The sequence below is a fragment of the Protopterus annectens genome, chromosome 6.part0 (assembly GCF_019279795.1).
Source record: "Protopterus annectens isolate FY-2018-M chromosome 6.part0, PAN1.0, whole genome shotgun sequence".
NCBI lineage: Eukaryota > Metazoa > Chordata > Ceratodontiformes > Protopteridae > Protopterus > Protopterus annectens.
The window spans coordinates 659,360,971-659,366,970 of record NC_056737.1 but is presented as its reverse complement, the minus strand read 5'-3'; positions in this window follow the sequence as shown (position 1 = coordinate 659,366,970).

Below are 6,000 nucleotides of genomic sequence, written 5' to 3'. Positions count from 1 at the left end.
AGGCATTTAGCATCAGTACTTCTTCACAAGTAAGTGCTGATGACAACAGCAACACAGGCAGAAGGAAGGAGGTGGGACTTCTACTACATATAATCATAAATCAGTTCTGAAATTTTAGTGCTCCAAATCTGCATCTTAGAAATGCCTTCCTTTTTTTTTTTCAAATACCTTTATTGAATTATCACTTGTGACATAGGCAAATTTGCATTGTCACATTTTATGATTTCTCTGTAAACTGCTACAAAGACAGAAACGTATTTTCAGGAAACATTTATTAGTGTGTCAGGGAAGTTTAATCTCAGAAGACTTTTTAATTGTGGCAACTTAACCATTACTGTGATACTGGATTTTTGAGGACAAAAAGTCAAATACAACAGGTAAGGTTGCAGAATGTGGACTAAAATGTAGGACATCACAAGAGCATATTTCCCTAACAAAGTTGCAGAAGGTATTTTCAGAAAATTTGCAGAATGAGCCCACACATTTCCTTCTATCATATAGGAGTTGTACCACTAAATGCGGTATCCAGACTATACTAACTTACTTGTACCATTTCCAAATAAAGACTATTTGAATAAATGAATGGGCTGTTGTAATGCGAGAAAAAAATATTAAATAAGGAGAGGCTATTTCAACAGAGCTCACTCACATATTTGAAGTAAATCATCTTCATTGTATAGTCTAATCAGCACACCTCTACAAACTGAACATGTAGTTAAGCACTTATGTACTAGGGTTGATTGCTCCTTTTATTTTGGCCATTACGTGATAGTGGCCATCAGGAAATCTTTTTAATTAGCCATGTTAATTGCCAAAGGAGTATATCCTAGGTCTAAAGAGGTAATTAGTCTGTTATACTTAGCATTTATCAGTCTAATTATTGAGAACAACATCCCCTTTTGGATATCTTCCTAAAAATATGAAACAATTAGGGAAAAAAAACACTGATTCCTAACCAAAATGATTGCAGGTTTAAAGTCCCTGAGCTACCAAGAGAGGCTGAAAGCTCTATCCTTGTATTCAGTATCTTAAATATGTTTGAGGGGAAAGCATCGTCTTGCCTACTACACCAATTAAGATCCAATTATTCTGGAGCTCCAATTTCTCCACAAGTACAATAGCTCCACCAATATTAAAATCAGAGGCCAAAATCTCATCTAACAGATAAATAAAACACGGTAGAGCAACAATTTTAAATCCAGTGCCTCCCAAACCTCTGGGATGAACTTCCTCTCCATGTTAAGCAGTTTGACTCACCATCTTCCTTTAAACATAAACTAGACTACTGGATGGGTATCCACAAATTTACTCCATCATTGACTGGTGTGGCCCTCCTAGAGAGTAGATCAGCAACCTCATACTGGCAAGGTGAGAATGATCATGCTACTTAGTGGCCTTTGAATATCAGGAAATATATGTGAACAATTTGATGTTCAATACCCTGAATGCATAAACTATTGATGCTTTGCATGTTGTTATGATGGAGTTAAGATGGAAAGGAACAAGGAGTCAAGCATCTTTTTTTATGATTATGTGATAATAATTCCAACTGAAATGATTAATGCTGGTTGGTTTTGTTTCACTTTTTTATTTTTCATTTAGGTTTTTTCTACTGAATGAGAATACTCAGGAAGCATTACTTTTTATTTCTACTTTCCCTTTTCATTTGTATAGTTACAAGTAGCAAAATTAGCAGCACTTAGATGAAAGATTTATATATCCAAGTGAAACTGCCTAGGGCTTAAGTTAATATAAAGTATTAAAAAGCATCCACTTTTCTCGATCAATTTCCCTTGGATTTTTTCTCTTATTCTTCCAGTTATTGTTTGATAGAGAGGAAATTATGACAACTATTCATCTTGCATTCTCTAGGCCATCCCAGCCTAGGTTAATGTTAGTAATATGTCTTACAGGTAGGTAGGTAGGATAGGACAATCTTGCATTTGGGAGGTGTTATGTGTGTTTTATTTGGCGCTATACTTGTTAGGCTCATGTTTTAGACATCTTACTCATTTGTCTGAACAATTTAATTTTTTTTTTTTAATTTTCCAAAAGGGAATTGAGCAAATTAAACATTTTAAAGGAAAAACTTCTTAAAGCTTTTGGAAAATAACATTACTGAATGCATGGAGATTTCTTCATATTAATTGTACAAGAAGTGCCATGCTTGGCTTAGTGCTGACCTGCCTGGTCTACCAAGCCGCACTATGCTGAAACTTTAGTGAGCCTTAGAGAGGCGTCTGACTATGCAGCAATACTCACTGCACTAAACCAGCCTTAGTCTCTCTCTCTCTCTCTCCACCTGTAGTTTTCTAACGCTGTTCTCTATAGGTGTCTTTCATTAATGCAGTCTATTTGTATTTAGATATTCCCATTAACAAGGCCTACCCCAACTAAAGGTCTTCAAAGTTTTTTCTTGTGCTTACATTAAATGTTCTAACTGTGTTTTCTCCTCCTAGGAAATGTTTTTGTTTTTGCTGTTTTAATGCTACTTGAATATTTTTAAACTGACTCAGACTGCTGTAATACATGCTGTTATCATGTTACATTTATTGTTTTGCCTATCACATGCAAGGTATTAGTTCATCTTATCCTGTAAGCCTTCTACTGTCCTATTTGTTTTCACCTTCTTTTATCTCCCCTCTCTACAACTTTACTCCTTACTTTAAACTCCCTCCTCCTTCTCTGCTCCAATAATTTCCTTCTGCTCTCTCCATTCATCCCTATTACTTTTTCATTCTTTTTCTTATTCCCTTTTGTCTAACCATTGGTATTTCTCACTCTTCTTTTCAGCTGCTCCCAAGGTGGTTATTTTCCCCTTCTTCACTGCCAAATAGAATATCCTTCCCATCAAAAGAGAAGACAGTGGTGGACAGTCTGCTCGATACTATCTAAGCTTACTGCGACCTTACTCTCCCCAAAGAGACTCATTGTATGTTATCTGTTTGACATGTTTTACTAGTAGTTTCTACCTTACTTGTGCTTCACCATACCTGGCTCACGTGAGAGCAGCCTACCTCTGGTAACTGCACTGGACCCCCAACCCCTTCCTTGGGTTTAATAATTACAGTCCACCTCTATCCTATCTCCATATCCCATACCTCTTTGTTGTACCTCCTATCCTTTAGTGCAACTCCCTCCTTTTCCCACTAGGTGGCAGCACCCTCTTAATAATAAGCCCTGCAACTAACCACCCTCTTATTTCCCTCAATCCAACTCTACCCAGACAGTGTCCCTGCCCTCAGCAAGCTTAGCTGTAATTCCTTTCCTTTTCCCACTTCTATTCGGCCGCTGCCCTTACCAAGAATAGCCGTAACTTCATCCCACTATTTAGATACACTTGTTCTACACACTGTCCGTCCCCTCACTAAGACTGCTGTTATTTTACCTCTCCACTCTGTCTACTTTTTGTATCTCACAAAACCATACTCTATTTCCTTCCCTTTTAAAAGACAAATAGCGTAGCTTTTCCTTCCCCAACAAAACTTAAGAAACTAAGCTTCTAAAGGTTATACCCTCTTACCTGCACCCCCTGTTGTAGCTCTACTTCTGGCTGATCACTGATTGTTTCTGGCCATTCCCACCTTATTTTCTCTTCCCGCTCCATTCGCCCTGCGGGCTCACTCCGTTCTTCTACCCTGCCCCAATTCCCACCCACCCACAATACCTCTAAACTTATACCTTTCCTAACAGTCCCACCCTCCTTTTCCTACCAATCAGATTACTCCACTCCATTAGTCCCTCCCACATCTTTGACCAATCAGGTTTGGCATTATCCCCTCCCTCTTCCTTCACCACAACCCTAACACTTTAACTCTCACTTACCTTCTAATTCCTTATAACTCATTTCTCCTTTTACCATGCTTAGCCTTCCATCAAAAGTCCTTTTCTTCTCCCACCTCATTTTACTTCTATCATTGCTATACCATTTAACCTCCTTCACTACCTTTTATGTGCCCTCTCCTCCTCTTTTACCCCAAAACCAGCCCACATCCCACTTTCACAATATCTCAGCCTCTTTAATCATTTCCCACGCTCTACTTCTCTTCAAAATAAAATTACTCCCAATCCCTAATAATATCCATAGACTTAAAGCAAACCTCTACCAATGTTTCCTATACAAACCTAATAAACTTACCACCTATTATACTCTCCTGCATTTAGCTGGCAATATTCACCCCAATCCAGGTCCTTATTGCTCTCCTACAAATCCCCCTTCTAACCTCTCTCCAACAAATCTGCCCAGCTCCAAAAATAAACATACTAATAAAAATCTCAAGTTCCTTACTTTTAATGCACAAAGCTTAAAAAATAAATTCACACTCTTCCATGCCTGGCTTACCCATAACTCCCCAGACATAGTGGCCATCTCTGAAACCTGGCTAAAACCTCACATCAAAGACTCCGAATTCCTACCTCCTGGATATCATTCCCTCCGATCTGACCGCACTAACAAAAGAGGAGGAGGAGTTGCTTTAATTTACTCTAACCTCCTGACTATGACCCCATACCCTAACTCCATCCCATCCTTCAATAATGCAGAACTAGTCATTGGCATACTTCAAATGAACATCCACAAAAGCAACTGCATTATTTCACTCTATATTCCTCCTGGTGATAATGCTAACACATTGGAAGACATCCTCTCCTGGTCCTCTTCTAACATCAAACTAGAAACCTTTATTCTGGGAGATGTTAACATTGACTGGGGAAAAATCAATAATCCTAATCCCTCCATTACCATCAACCTATTCAACTTCACTCAACTTACTAACTCCATTACTAGACCTAACAAAAACAACCCCCCTGGCACCATATTTGACTGGATACTTGTATCCCATCCTAACAAAATTATTTCATCTGGTGTAATTCCTGACCCTTTAGGAAACCACCTCCCTGCCTTCTCTATTTGAGCCACTCCCACTTCCCCCCACTCTCACTACTTCTTTCAAACACGTAACCTAACCAACTTTAATCAAGATTATTTTTCTAGCTCCCTTAAGCTAACTAATTGGAACCCCCTAAAACACTGCCACTAGACGAAGCCGTTGAATATTTAAATTCTACGTTCTTAACTATCCTTAACTCCCAAGCTCCAATAAGAAAAAAAAGAATCAGAACTAAACCCACCCCTTGGCTCTCCAAAGAAACAAAAAAGATTATGCACCTAAGAGACAAATACTGGAAAGCATACCTTAAACACAAACTGCCTGAAATCTTCCTTCAGTTTAAACAATTGAGAAACCTGACCAAAAAACTAGTCATCAGAGATAAAAAGTCTTGCTGCATCAAATTACAATAAAACCATACAAGGAATCCAAAACAATTCTGGAACTCCATTAACTCCCTCCATACACCAGGTACTAAAAGCAACCCATGTCCTGACACCAGCAAATCTGACCCTGAAATCGCCTCACTATTCAGTTCCTTCTTCACATCTTCCATTGCTGACCTAACCAAGACTTTTAACAACAACCCACCCTCCCATATCAATCTTTCTCTCCCTTCCCACCCCCACCCCACTTTTGAATTTAAACCTGTTCCTACCAACCTAATAAGGAAACATCTCTATAAACTCAAACCTTGCTCAAATGCTCCTGATAACATCCCTTCCTCCTTCCTAAAGATAGCTTCTGACTCCATTGCTATACCCATCAGCATCCTAATAAACAGGTCTCTATATGAATCCTATGTACCCAAACTCTGGTGTTCTGCTTTCATTCTTCCACTTCACAAAGGTGGCAAGAACTGTAATGTCTCTAATTTCCATCCCATTGCCATCCTCTCCCCTATTTCCAAAATCCTAGAAAAGTGTATACACCTGCAACTCTTGCCTTTCCTTACTGAACACCAATTGCTCTCCCCCACCCAACACGGCTTCCACTCTGGACACAGTACCACCACTGCCCTTCTCTCTTTCCCTCATTCTGTGAACTCTGCTTGTGACTCTGGCAATTTAGTCTCATCTGTTCTACTAGATCTATCTAAAGCTTTTGACAC